The sequence below is a fragment of the Microcaecilia unicolor genome, chromosome 7 (assembly GCF_901765095.1).
Source record: "Microcaecilia unicolor chromosome 7, aMicUni1.1, whole genome shotgun sequence".
Classification (NCBI taxonomy): Eukaryota; Metazoa; Chordata; class Amphibia; order Gymnophiona; family Siphonopidae; genus Microcaecilia; species Microcaecilia unicolor.
In genome coordinates this window covers 244,349,547-244,364,557 of record NC_044037.1, presented here as the reverse complement: position 1 = coordinate 244,364,557, position 15,011 = coordinate 244,349,547, and the positions used below count along the sequence as shown (strand labels likewise).

General features: G+C 45.0%; 1 protein-coding gene across 1 annotated transcript in view; it reads left to right on the top strand.

Annotated features, from left to right (window-relative positions):
* TANC1 (tetratricopeptide repeat, ankyrin repeat and coiled-coil containing 1) overlaps window positions 1-15,011 on the top strand; it is a 296,811-nt gene that overhangs the window by 105,857 nt on the left and 175,943 nt on the right.

The following is a 15,011-nucleotide window of genomic DNA, read 5'->3' as shown; positions in this document are numbered from 1 at the left end:
TTCCAACCATCCAACAGTGGCTTTGAATTCAGTTAGTCCAAGGCTTTCAGCTAGCTGATAAGCTTTCTCCATAAGCAGTGGACCACTGACAGGAAACTGTCTGCTCCTGACTTGAGAAAACCACCGAAGAAGAGCATCTTCTACCTTCTCAGCTTTTCCCGCCCGTTTTCGTTTCCAGTGTGGATTTGTATTGTTTTGCCAGTCTTCCAGAAGCTGGTCTTTCTGCTTCAAGATACGTGAAATTTGACTGGGATTGACACCATATTCTTTAGCAATAGATGCTTGACTTGTTTGTTTTCTAATTTTTTAAGAACTTCTATTCGTTCAGTCAGCGTTAAGTCTTACAGTTGCGCAATGACGACGCCTCCAGTGTACACTCCAACAACATTCTTTCGCTTCTTCTGCCTGTGGCAGTTAACAAATGAGATTTCAATTTTACCGCCCCTTTGTCACGCGCCAATCGGCTTCCGTATTCCATGCGCGCGCTTATGCGAAGTCTTTCCTGCAGAGGAGCGGTCTTAAACCATGCATATAAGCGAATCTTGCACTTATCAGTGGTGGTCTAAACCGAAGTTTGTCCCCATAGAAATTGATGGCGCCAAAAACGGGACCGAAGTACGGCATTCAGTTAAACAGAGCATGCGCTTATCCGATGTGCACTTAAATGGAGTGCACTGTATATACAGATAAAAGTATATGCATAAAACCTGGATGTTCTTATGTTTACCTGACTTGAGTGGATGTGTTCCGGGGAGGGGGGTTAGCATACTTTGTAAAATATACACACAATGTAAGTTGTACATTTTTGTGCATGCTAAGCAGCAGGTATAAATGGGTTTGTGTATTTTTTCCTGGGGTAACTTATTTTTCCCCCCAACAATTTTATTGACTTTAAATGGACAAAGAACAACACAAGAACAATGTTTTTTAAAATGGCTTATAAAAAAACACATGTAACAGCTCCAGTCCCCTGTTCCATTTATCAACTCATCTGTTCCAAAGTAGTCTTATATAGGACAGGATAATTGTCTAAAAAAATATTCCCATCTCTTCTCTTCCCGGGCAACAGATGTGTCACCTGCAAAAAGCACGATTAAAAATAAGGCCATAATCAATCACAAAATTTTCTTTGCTTGTCCAGTGCTGTGAAATGAAAACTCTTAACTATCCCGCTACTCGACATAAGCAACTTATCATTTAAATATTAAATTCAAATGCGAAGTTCTTGTAGTTAAAGGAAAAGTGTGATATGTGCCACACTAGTTTAAGCATCCTGTTCTACAATTACCTTCTACCTATGCACAGTCCCACAAATTCTATATATGTCGCCTTAAATTATGCGTACTAATTTGACCGCATGGCCAAATTGCGCACACAACTTGCTTAACAATCCAATCAGTGCAGATAACTGGTACTTAACCAATTAGCAGCACTAATTGGCTTTAATTAGAATTTACATGTATAATTTTCTAGGCATATTCTATAATGTGGTGTGCGTAAATTCTCATGCACGCAGTCAAAAAGTGTGCCATGGTTATGGTATGGAATGGGCGGGTTGTGGGCGTTTCAAAAAAAAAAAAAAAAGTATGCGCACTGTTATGGAATACACCTGATCTGCGCCTAACTTAGACGCAGGTATTTAGGCCTGGTTTTAGGTGGTCTAAATGGGTGCACCTAAATTTTAGTCACAAGAATGGTGCGTGTGCCTATTCTATAAACTATTCATAGCTTTAGGCTTAGTTTATAGAATCACACTAACCATGTGGTTTTTCTGCGCTGATTTTTAAGGCGCCATTTATAGAATTTGGCCCAGTGAGTATTCCCCTTCCCTAAATTTTGCACTGTTAATCACTGCTTTCACACTCTTGGGTAGGTGGTTGTAAATGGAGAAATCCGTATAAATAGCTGAATGAGGATGTTGCATAAAAGTGTGCTTCCCAAATTTTTCTCCACCATGAACCCATTTTAGCAGTTGAAAATCATGTGTCCCTCAGAGGATAACCACTGCAAAATAAGTAGCGCATTCATTGTGTTTCTTAAACTTTGAACAGTATGTGCTTATTCAAATTTCACAAATGTACTGGCTATGTCTGAAACATGGAATTGCAAGTTGCAGCACACTTTCTCAAACTACTTCTACAGCACAACCACAGAGCCGTGGAGTCAGCCTGCCCTTTTTTAAGTGAGGTTGAAAGGAGTGGGAGAGCATGTAGTTAGGGATAATTTTATTTATTTATTTATTGCATTTGTATCCCACATTTTCCCACCTTTTTGCGGGCTCAGTGTGGCTTACAATACATTATGAATGATGGAAATACAGTTTGTTACAATTCTGTTATGGATTACATTGTGAAGAGTTATACGAGACAAAATCAAAGTATCGTTAAGGAATATATCAATGGAAAAGAACATTGAAACATTGGAAGGAAAACAACGGGAAACTAGAGGGTCTGAGGACAATATATAATAACGAAAAACATATGGTATACATTTTCTGTGATTAAAGGTATGAGTGTGGTGAGATTTCAGGATTGAGAATTCATAAGTGGATGTGTTGTTGTATAACTGAACAGTGAGTGTGGATTTTATATGTTTTGGTTCTTTCCGTAGATTTTATAATGTGTATGAGAGTTCAAATAGGAGGACAGTTATGTGACTGAGTTGATTTGACTATTTGTGCATGCCTGGGTGTGATTTGTTGGTGGGTGAGGAAATGTCTACAAGAACCTAGTTTGGGTCTGAGTATGCAAATTTATATATATATATATATATATATATATATATATATATATATATATATATATATATATATTGTAGAAAGTCTCTTGCTGGTCCCGGCGGTGGAGCCCTGCCCCCACCAGCTAAGAGCTCCTGTTCTTCCTTTTTTTCTTTCTTCGGCAGGCTTTTTTTCTACAGCTCACTAGAGCCAGGGCTGTGCAAACACAGGTTAATTTACAGCCAGGCCTTTCTCATACCTCTCACTAGAGCCAGGCTGTTTTAAACACAATCTCAAAATATAGCCAGGCTTTTCAAACACAGGCCCAAAATATAGCCAGGCTTTTCAAACCCAGTCTCCAAAATGTAGCCAGGCTTTTCAAAAACAGTCCTCAAAATATAGCCAGGCTTTTCAAACCCAGTCTCTCAAAATATAGCCAGGCTTTTCAAACACAGTCCCCAAAATATAGCCAGGCTTTTCAAACACAGTCTCTCAAAATATAGCCAGGCTTTTCAAACCCAGTCCCTCAAAATATAGCCAGGCTTTTCAAACACAGTCCCCAAAATATAGCCAGGCTTTTCAAACCCAGTCTCTCAAAATATAGCCAGGCTTTTCAAACACAGTCCCCAAAATATAGCCAGGCTTTTCAAACACAGTCTCTCAAAATATAGCCAGGCTTTTCAAACCCAGTCCCTCAAAATATAGCCAGGCTTTTCAAACCCAGTCTCTCAAAATATAGCCAGGCTTTTCAAACACAGTCCCCAAAATATAGCCAGGCTCTTCAAACACAGCCCTAATTGCAGTAAGGCTCTTTTCAACACAGTCCCAATTGCAGCACTGCTTTTCCAAATACAGCCCTACTTGCAGTAAGGCTCTTTTAAACACAGTCCCAATTGCAGCACTGCTTTTCCACATACAGCCCTACTTGCAGCAAGGCTCTTTTAAACACAGTCCCACTCGCATTCAGGCTTTGTGCGGGGTCAAAGCCTCGGGTCCCACCCTCTTGGTCAGCCTTATTCTCCTGACCTCCTCCCGCATGACCCGGGCAGCCCACTATACCTCATGCTCTGACTGAGTCAGAGCCAACAGTTCCATGGGTTCCTCTGGTACATCCTCTGGTTCTCCTTGTTCCATCTCCTCTGGCTCATCTCCCCCCCCCCCCCCCCCTCCTCAGGAGCCCAGTCCATTTTCTCCTCTCCCCACCCCTCTTGCAGCTGATTCCCTTTTTCCTCATTAACCGGGCTCTGGGGCTTTTCTTTCCCCGCCCACTTATTCCACCACCTTTTCCACCAAGGTGGAGCCTCAGCTTTCTCCCTTTTTGGTTGGCCCCCTTCTGGAGCTTCTGGGATGTGCACCCTATTTCTCCTCTTTACTAGGTGCTCTCCTGGGGCTTTCTGGGACTTGTAGTTTTCTACCCTTATGTCCCTCTTGGGCAGGTTCGGACCCTCCCCAGTATCTTCTTTCCTTTTTTGGTAGCTGGGGTTCCTCCCCAGCCTATTTCTTCCTGCATGCTCCTTACCATACTCCTTACATACCCCCCCCCCTTACGCTCACACTCCCCTTCCTTTTTCCTTCTTCCTCTGGGTCGTCTCCTACCCGGGATAGGGCATCCACATTCCCCAAACACTTCCCAGGACGATGCTCCACTGTGCACTGGAAGGGTTGCAAGGATAAGTACCAACGCATCAGCCTTCCGTTGTTGTTTTTCATTAAGTTAAGCCACTTCAGAGGAGCATGATCCGTCACCAGCTTGAAGGGTCTCCCTTCTAGATAGACTGTACATTCCTGCACCGCCCATCTTATGGCTAAACACTCCCTCTCTATGGTAGAGTAATGGACCTCATGAGGTAGGAGTTTTCGGCTTAGATACAGAACTGGGTGCTCCGCCCCTTCATGTTCTTGAGACAGCACCGCCCCTAGCCCCCTACCCGAAGCATCGGTTTGCAGGATAAAAGGTTTATTGAAATCTACGGCCCTTAACACGGGTTCCTGGCACAGGGCATTCTGCATCTGCTCTAGGGCCCGCAACTCCTCCTCCCCCCATCTCAGCTGATCGGGATTCTTACCCTTCAACATATCGGTTAAGGAGGTAGCGATTTCAGAAAAGTGTGGGATGAATCGCCTGTAATACCCCACCATACCCAGGAAGCTCCGCAATTGTTTTTTCCGGTTGGGTCTGGGAAATTCTTGGATGCTTTTAACTTTGTTCAACAAAGGACGCACCTCTCCCCGGCCTACGTTATAGCCCAAGTACTTGACCCTATATTGGGCAAAACAACATTTCTTAGGGTTAAGGGTAAGCCCAGCCTCCCGGAAAGCTTGCAGCACTGCCCCTACCCGCTTTAAATGGGTGTTCCAGTCCTCACTGTGGATGACCACATCATCCATATACGCTGCCGCATAGGTCTGATGTGGTCTGAGTACTTGGTCCAGCAAGCGCTGGCAGCTGGATGCTGCTGAATTGAGGCCGAAAGGCAGCCTTTTAAATTGGTATAAGCCCATGGGAGTACTAAAAGCGGTCTTCGCTTGGGCCTCGTGAGACAGGGGGATTTGCCAGTACCCTTTTGTTAAATCTAGAGTAGTCAGATACTGGGCAGCCCCCAACCTGTCCACTAGCTCCTCTATATATGGCATAGGATAAGCATCCGTTTGGGAGATTGTATTAAGCTGCCGGAAATCAATACAAAATCTCCACTCCCCTTCAGGTTTAGGTACTAACACTACCGGGCTGGACCAAGGACTATGGGACTCCTCAATTACCCCAAAGTCTAACATTTCCTGTACTTGGGTAATGACCTCCCTCCTTTTCATCGGGGAGAGTCTATAGGGTTTTTGCCTTACTATCATACCCGGCTTGGTTACTATATCATGCTCTACTAAATGGGTACTCCCCGGACAGGCTGTCAACACATCCTTAAAGCTCTCTAAGAGCCTTCCTATTTCCTTCCTTTTTTCCTGGGGTAACTGGGGGTTAACTCTGGGCTCCCCATGCTTAAAAATCTCCCTTATCTGAGGCCCTAATTCCTCGCCCCCCTTTTCTTCCTCACAGGTTTGATACCCTACCCTAGCTACCCAAGGTTTCATTAGATTAACGTGAAATGTTTGTACCCTACCCCTCTCATTCGCCACCTCATAGGTGAGGGGACCGAGTCTCCTCCTTACGACCCAGGGTCCTTTCCACCGGGAGGAGAACCTATGGGGATCCTCAGAGATTAAGATCAAGACCCTGTCCCCTGGAGAAAATTCCCTCTCCCGGGTCCCTTTGTCATAATGTCCCTTTTGTTGTTCTTGGCTATGTTCTAGTCGGTCTTGGGCATATTCTTGTATTCTATCTAACCTGCCTCTTAGATCATGTAAATACTCCACCACCGTTTGATCGGTTGTTTCGGGGGGCACCCAGTGCTCCTGTACTATATCTAGCATCCCCCTGGGTCGCCTTCCAAACATTAATTCAAAAGGAGAAACTCCTAAGGAGTCTTGCTTCTTCTCCCGGTAGGCATACAACACGAATGGTAAAAGCTGGTCCCACCCGGTCCTGTCCGCCCCTAGGGCTTTCTTGAGCATACCCTTTAAGGTCCGATTAAAGCGCTCCACCATCCCATTGGTTTGGGGATGGTAAGCCGCCGTGCGTATATGTTTTATTCCAAAGGCCTCCCATACCTGCCTCAATGTTTGGGACATAAAATTGGACCCCCGGTCCGTCAATACTTCTTGGGGAAAACCTACCTCGCAAAAAATTTTTATGAGCTCCCTAGCGATATTCCTCGCCGAAATATTCCTCAAGGGCAGTGCCCATGGATATCAGGTGGCCATATCCATCACCACTAGCACGTAGAGAAACCCTCTCTGTGACCTTGTCACCGGTCCCACGATATCCATGGCCATTCTCCTTCCAGGTTGTTCTACCCTCGGCAGCGGCATTAAAGGGGCTTTTGGAGGGAACCTGTCAGATACCTTTTGACAGTTGGGACAGGATTTACAGTACTTTTCTACCTCCCCATAAATCCCGGGCCAATAAAATCTGACCAATATTTGGTTTAGGGTAGCTTGGGAGCCCTTATGCCCCCCCATGGGATGATCATGGGCCAGCTTTACCACCGGAGAATGGAAAGCCCGGGGAACTACTAGCTGTTTCCCGCCCCCCGAGTTTTCCCAGCTAGGCACCTTCCTATACAATATATTCCCTTCCACCATGAACCCGGGGCCTGCCTGATCTTCCCCCTGTTGAGCTCTTTCCCACGCATACTCCAGAGTAGGGTCATTGGCCTGCTCTCGGTGAAATTGTGGAAACTGTTCCCTCAATTCCGCTGGGGCCACCGGCAAGTAACTTTCCCTCTGTACCCTCTGAAGAGCCTCCCTTCTATCCTTCTGTTCCTTTTTTTTACCGGCTTTCCCTTTTCTTTCTCTGCCCGGATCTCCCAGGACCTCGCCCTGAAAAGGAAAAATACCCCCTAAGTCTTCCCCTCCCCCCTCTGCCTCACGGTTAGACTGAGCCCTGGTAGTAACCAACACTTTTCTTTCTCCCATACATTCCATAAACTGGGGCCAATCCCTTCCTAAGATCATCTCATGAGGTAATCTGGGCAGAATAGCCACCGCCAACTTTATGTCCCCCAGGGGTCCCTGTAAGTTGACCCTGTGGAGAGCATAAGGCGTCTTAGCCCCATGAATACATTGTATGGACACTTTCCCTTCATAGATCTCCCTCCCCGGGGGTCTCCTCCTCCGTATTTGTTCCCAGAGCCCTCTAGAGATCATGGACTGATCTGCGCCTGAGTCCAACATTGCCGTAATGGGCACCCCCTCCACCTTAACCTGAGTAAGGTACCGGGGCCTACCCCCTTTTTCCACCCGAGAGATCCATCCCTCCCTCCACTGGCAATCCTTTTTTAAATGTCCCGGCTTCCCACATTTGAAGCATACCCGATTCCCAAAAGGGCCAGCCTTTTTACTGGGCCCGGCAACTACTTCGGTCCTCTTACTCCCCGCCGGGGGCTCTGGCTTGCTGAGGGAAACTTTGGGAGGAACCTCTTTCTCCACCACCCGAGTTTTCCCTCCCTCCAGCCCTGGGGTTCCCCACTGCTGGGCCTCTAGGTAGCACTCCAACCCCGCAGTCACCCCCTCCACCGTTTTACACCCCCTCTTTATTAATTCAGCCCTAATTCCTTCGGGCAGACCCTGAAGGAATTGCTCCACCACCAGCTCCTGCAATACCTCTTGCAGGCTGTGTTGCTCGGGCTCTAGCCATTTTTTTCACTAAATCCATTAGTTTATTTGCTACGGCTTTAGGGGGGGTCCCCTTTTCCCACTTTGTGGCTCTAAACTTACGTCTGTAAGCTTGGTTACTGAGGCCATATCTATCCTTAATAGCTTCTTTCAGTCTGTCATAATTGGCAGCATCTACTGGGGATAAATCCCTAAAGGCTGCCAAAGCCTCCCCGGACAAAGAGGGCACTAACCTCACAGCCCATTGCTCTCTGGGCCACCCCGCCGCCCCAGCCACCCTCTCAAAGGCCGTCAGAAAATCGTCCACATTGTCTTGTTCTGACAACTTCCCCCAGTTAAGTGTATGTAGTGATACTGGTCCTACCGCTCCTCCTCCACCGATCCTCTGTCCATTAGTTCCGGCTCCCTCCTCACGGGGAGTGGCAGCCCCGCTCTGAAAAAACTCCTGTAGCATGCGCAGTACGGGTTGCTGTTGATCCCGGGCGGCGGTTAGGGAGTCCTCGACTATTTTGGCTGTCAGCTCCTGTTGTTTTTGAAACTGCAGAGTCATCCATCCGAAGATCTCCTTGGGATCCATCTCCACCCACCGGCAACCGCACCTGGGGAAGAAACAACAGAAAACCACCTCCAAGTGCGATTACCCCTTTTGGATGTTGAAAGTCTTATTTTTTCCTTTAATCCCCCCAAGTTAGGCCCGCTTACCGGAACCCAAGATGGGTCTGCGCCTTTCTCAGCGTTGGCCCTCACGAGGGCTTCCCCTTCCGTCCGGTCACCGTCTCACCTCCAGCGACAGGTCCTGCAGAAATATCCCACCACTGCCACCACTTGTAGAAAGTCTCTTGCTGGTCCCGGCGGTGGAGCCCTGCCCCCACCAGCTAAGAGCTCCTGTTCTTCCTTTTTTTCTTTCTTCAGCAGGCTTTTTTTCTACAGCTCACTAGAGCCAGGGCTGTGCAAACACAGGTTAATTTACAGCCAGGCCTTTCTCATACCTCTCACTAGAGCCAGGCTGTTTTAAACACAATCTCAAAATATAGCCAGGCTTTTCAAACACAGGCCCAAAATATAGCCAGGCTTTTCAAACCCAGTCTCCAAAATGTAGCCAGGCTTTTCAAACACAGTCCCCAAAATATAGCCAGGCTTTTCAAACCCAGTCTCCAAAATGTAGCCAGGCTTTTCAAACACAGTCCCCAAAATATAGCCAGGCTTTTCAAACACAGTCTCTCAAAATATAGCCAGGCTTTTCAAACACAGTCCCCAAAATATAGCCAGGCTTTTCAAACACAGTCTCTCAAAATATAGCCAGGCTTTTCAAACACAGTCCCCAAAATATAGCCAGGCTTTTCAAACACAGTCTCTCAAAATATAGCCAGGCTTTTCAAACCCAGTCTCTCAAAATATAGCCAGGCTTTTCAAACACAGTCCCCAAAATATAGCCAGGCTCTTCAAACACAGCCCTAATTGCAGTAAGGCTCTTTTCAACACAGTCCCAATTGCAGCACTGCTTTTCCAAATACAGCCCTACTTGCAGTAAGGCTCTTTTAAACACAGTCCCAATTGCAGCACTGCTTTTCCACATACAGCCCTACTTGCAGCAAGGCTCTTTTAAACACAGTCCCACTCGCATTCAGGCTTTGTGTGGGGTCAAAGCCTCGGGTCCCACCCTCTTGGTCAGCCTTATTCTCCTGACCTCCTCCCGCATGACCCGGGCAGCCCACTATACCTCATGCTCTGACTGAGTCAGAGCCAACAGTTCCATGGGTTCCTCTGGTACATCCTCTGGTTCTCCTTGTTCCATCTCCTCTGGCTCATCTCCCCCCCCCCCCCCCCTCCTCAGGAGCCCAGTCCATTTTCTCCTCTCCCCACCCCTCTTGCAGCTGATTCCCTTTTTCCTCATTAACCGGGCTCTGGGGCTTTTCTTTCCCCGCCCACTTATTCCACCACCTTTTCCACCAAGGTGGAGCCTCAGCTTTCTCCCTTTTTGGTTGGCCCCCTTCTGGAGCTTCTGGGATGTGCACCCTATTTCTCCTCTTTACTAGGTGCTCTCCTGGGACTTTCTGTGACTTGTAGTTTTCTACCCTTATGTCCCTCTTGGGCAGGATCGGACCCTCCCCAGTATCTTCTTTCCTTTTTTGGTAGCTGGGGTTCCTCCCCAGCCTATTTCTTCCTGCAAGCTCCTTACCATACTCCTTACTATATATATATATATATATATATATATATATATATATATATATATATATATATATAGGATTACCATATGTACTACTACTTATCATTTCTGTAGTGCTACTAGACGTACGCAGCACTGTACACTTGAACATGAAGAGACAGTTCCTGCTCGACAGAGCTTACAATCTAATTAGGATTTCCCCAGACAGAGAGGACTGTCGGGGGTCTGGACGTTGTTTTTTTTTCCAGCCAGCCCATTTGTCCAGGTGCTTCAGAGGCAGCATTTACAACTCTTGCAAGGAGGAAGTCCTATCCATTGCTCTGTGGTTATGCGAACAGACTGGAATTAAGAGTGTGTACATCTTTGGTTTCCATATGATCATCATTGACATGACTGTGCAAAGGAAGTCTATAAAAATAGTGGGGTTACCCTGGAGAGTTGGAAATGAAGGTTCATGGCATTGTTTTTGCTTGTATTGAAAGCTCAAAGGAGTAGGAAGAATCTTCCAGGCCAAACATAAGTAACTAACCCCCCCCCCCCCCCCCAACAAAAAAAAAAGCAGTGAAGTAGTTTGGCAAGTAAAGCAGATAATGAGTCAATACCACAATTGTGCTTTAATCTTTTTTTGGAAAAGGATTGTGCCAGTCGGCCTGTTTATTTAAAAATAAACATTTGACCCTCATATTTCTTTCACAGTATTTCATTAAACTCTTTGCTTAAGAGTGATTAAGATGACTTTTTTGGGGCATGCTTGTAATACTGAAAAGCAGTCAAAAGGTTTGTGTTCTGAAATAAGATGGAAATCTTCATTTGGCATTTTAGATGCTTTCCTGATATGTTGGACCTTGAATCTTAAGTAGAAAGGAAACTTTTGGCTCTTATAGTTCATATCTAGCAGATTGAACATTGGATTTGAACTCGAGTCAAGCTTATAGTGCAGTTGTCTTTTTTTTTCAAAGAAAAATGTCTCGAACAAAAGTACTTTGTTTTATGGGAATAATGTGATGCTGTTTGCTTCTGTGCTGATTTGCCCACTTTATTATGGCTATACACAATTCATTTCTAACTGTCTGGAAGTTTTTCCTACTGGAAAATCTACTTTGTAATTTATTATAGGAATCGGTTCAACTATTTGTATTTAATGCCTAGACATCTTAGAGGTATTCAGTTTTTTATAAGGTCCCTGCTGTTTCTGTATATAAAAACAGCAGGTTTAAAGTTGTGATTGACACCATAGATTAATTTCTTTAAAAAATGTATTTATTTATACATTTTTTCCAGTAATATCACAAGTTAAACACTTGTCACAAAATCAGATATAAATAGGGGGCCTTTTACTAAGGTTCGCTGGCGTTTTTAGCATATGCTAAAAATAGGCGCATGCTAAAGACGTCAATGCATTCCTATGGGTGTCTTTAGCGTTTAGTGTGTCCTATTTTTAATATGTGCTAAAAACGCCAGCGCGCCTAAGTAAAAGACCCCAAGAATATGAAACAAATTAAAGAAAATTATTGCACATCTTCCTTAGACCACAGAACACCAAGGGGGGAGTGGAAAAATAGGGAGATACAAAGGAAAAAAAAATAAAATTTATATTTCAATAGTGTGTGCTGTGTAACCCTGTTTTCTTCCAAAGTCTTGAACCTTAACTATGTTGAGTAGAACCTTTCACGATCTTTAAGTCTACAAAGGCACAGAACTGCTCTAGATCATAATAGACATATCTAACCCCCAAATATTTAACAAGGCATTTGTAAGGATAAGCCAAAAGAAATGATGTACCAAGTGACAATGTATTCTGTCTTAAAGCCAAAAAAGCTTTCCTTCTTTCCTGAGTTTGTCATGTTACATATGGATACATCCAGATCCTTTTCCAAAGAAAAATTTATAGGCATTCCAAAAATAAAGCTCAATACTCAGTTCAGGTCTTGTTCAAATATGAATGAAATAAAATGAGCATGTCTCTTGGAATCCTCAGATAAAGAGACCTCCAGAACTGCAGAAACATCCAAAGGTTTGGAACTTACTTCTTGAGGGTTTTTTTTTTTTGGGGGGGGGGGGGGGGGGGGGATATATAATAAACTATTTTAAAGGAGGCAAAGCTGCTGAAGAAAAATCCAAAACTTCCACAAGATACCTTTTGAAGGCTTCTCTAGGGGTGGTTTCAAGAGATCTAGGAAAGTTAAGAATGCCATTGATGAAATTCTTGGCTTCTTAACAAACTGTTTGCAATCTACACCTAGAAGTTGTCTCCTTGAGATAATGGCCCAATGGCAATGCTGCTTGTTGCCATTCAGGAAGCATGAGTTTGATTTATGAAATATGGCTGATGGTAAAGAGACAATGATCACATTTCCATTGGAGAAAAGAGCATTTTGGTTGCTCAACAGAGGCAGCCAGTGGCCTGATTTGTGTGTGCGTGCTATACTCTGGAGAGAACTCTGGTCTTGTGGTTTAACTAGATGTTTCTCTTGAATAGAGCTAACTGCGTAAATGCATCTGGGAAACAGACCAGTGAGCCTGACATCAGTGCTGGAGAAAAATGGTGGAAACTTAAGAACAAATATACTGAATGTTTAGTCAATCATGGTATAATGGGATAAAGCCATCACAGATTTAGCCAAAGGAAATTTTGCCTTACCAGGCTCTACATTTTTTTTAAAGGTGTGAAAAAAACGTGGAAAAAGGTGAGCAGACAAATATAGTATATCTGGATTTTCCAGGGCCACCGAGGGGAGGGGGGGCAGGGAGGACAAAATTCCCCAGGCCTTCAAGGGGGGCCCGGCGCTGCAGTCCCACCCGCCCTCCGTCGTCGACCGTCTGCTACTGGGCCGGGCCCCCTGCATTGAAATCACAGCGCCTCTCACCTCTGTGTGAAAGCGCTGCAGGCAGCAGCAGATTGCCTCCCTTCGGGTCTTCTTCCCTCCCTGTGTCCCACTCTCATCTGATGTAACTTCTGCGAGGGTGGGACACAGGGAGGGAAGGAGGCCTGAAGGGAGGCGATCTGCTGCCTGCAGCGCTTTCACACTGAGGTGAGAGGTGCTGTGATTTCAATGCAGGGGGCCCAGCCCAGTGGCGGACGGAGGGGGGCGGGTGGAGCGGCGGTGGTGACCTCGGGGAGGGGGTGGAGGGGGGGAGCAGCGGCAGGGCCCCGGGGGCGGCTTTGACCCAGGCCCGGCCCAGTCTTTCGGCGCCCCGGGGATTTTCAGAAAACATTTGATAGTCCCATGAGAGGCTCCTAAGAAAATTTAAAGCCATGGGATAAGAGGGTTGTGGAGTACACCAAACCTTTGACTCTGGCACCTCTATTTTTCTACTGTCTGACTCCAACTCCTACTATGTATAGTAAATTTAAGAGAAATTTGATTAATTACAGAGATATAGGATATTTCTTTATGTGCTAATCTTGGCATCACAGCATCTGGTTCCTGTGTTATACGCTGACTGACACAAAATATTTTCCTTCTTGAGTTATGGTGAAATGCTCAAATACAGCTGACTTCATGAGATGCTTCTTCAACATTATGAATTTATATTTTTAAAAATTGTCAACATTCCAAATATGTTTCCTTCCTTTCCTTTCAGTTATAAGCTGAAGAAGCTAATGACTGACTGAGGTAGGTGATGGTCTGAAATACCAGCCATCAACTAATCATTTTTCTGACTGACTCCACTCAAAATTGTTTCAGACTTTGACTCCACAGTCCTGTGGGATAGGAGACAATATTCTGTTGTGAATTGGGAACAAGTTAAAATATAGAAAGCAGAGAGTATATCTATGGGGTCAACTTTCTGAATGGAGAAGAGTGGATAGTAGAGAGTTTTGGCGATCTGTCCTGGAATTAGTGCTTATGAACAGCTAATGAGGTGATTAAATTCGCAGATGACACAAAATTATTCAACGTTGTTAAATTGCAATTGGAAATAAAACCTAGAATACCATAATGCCTCTTACTCCAAGGTGCATCTTGAATACTGTTTGCCATTCTGGGTACCACCTCTCAAAAAAGATATAGCGGAATTACAACAGGTACAGAGAAGGATGACCAAAATGATAGACAAAGTGGAACAACTCCCCTACACAGAAAGACTAAAGAGGTTAGGGCTGTTCAGCTTGGAGAAGAGAGGATTGAGGGGAGATATAATACAGGTCTACAAACAAAATTGTGAATGGTGTGGAGTGGGCAAACACAAACTGGTTGTTTATTCTTCCAGCCCGTCTTAGAGATAGAACTGCAAAGTTTTTGGGCAAGGGGCACCAGTTCTGATGAGACCAGAAGGGTATTATAAGTTACCAAGGTGCCTGACATATTGGAATTTGTGCAGGGTCTTTGCTTTGATCAGAAGGGGAAATGAAGGTATAGGAGGGGCCAAGTCCAGGGGATGACTAAGGCATCCTTTGCCAGTAGATCTGAGGATGGTTGTACCGAACAAGAGAGAGAACTACATTCTAGTTGTTGGCAAAAAAGTCTATTTTGGGGGGGGGGGGGGGGGGGGAGGGAGTGTGTGTGTGTATGGGGAGGTCCCTAAGATTGAAAAATGTGCAGAGTTTATAGGTGGTATATCAAATGTCAAGAAACTTGAAATTGTCAGCCCTCACAGCATGGAAAACAAGTGAACTTTTAGTTAACTATGAAAGTAGCTTTTTGACCTCACCCCAGACTTTTACATTAACATTTTCACATTAACAAGGAAACTGTGTTTCTTATTTTCGGTCTAAAACATAAGAATCAATGTGAGACATCTCTCCACACTTTGCATTACATAAGCATCGCCATGCTGGGACAGACAAAGGATCCATCGCGCCCAGCACCCTGTCACCGACAGTGGCCAAAAGAACAAGCAATTTGTCCCGCCCATCCTAGAAATAGTGTATTAGTCCCTCGTCCATTCAGTAAC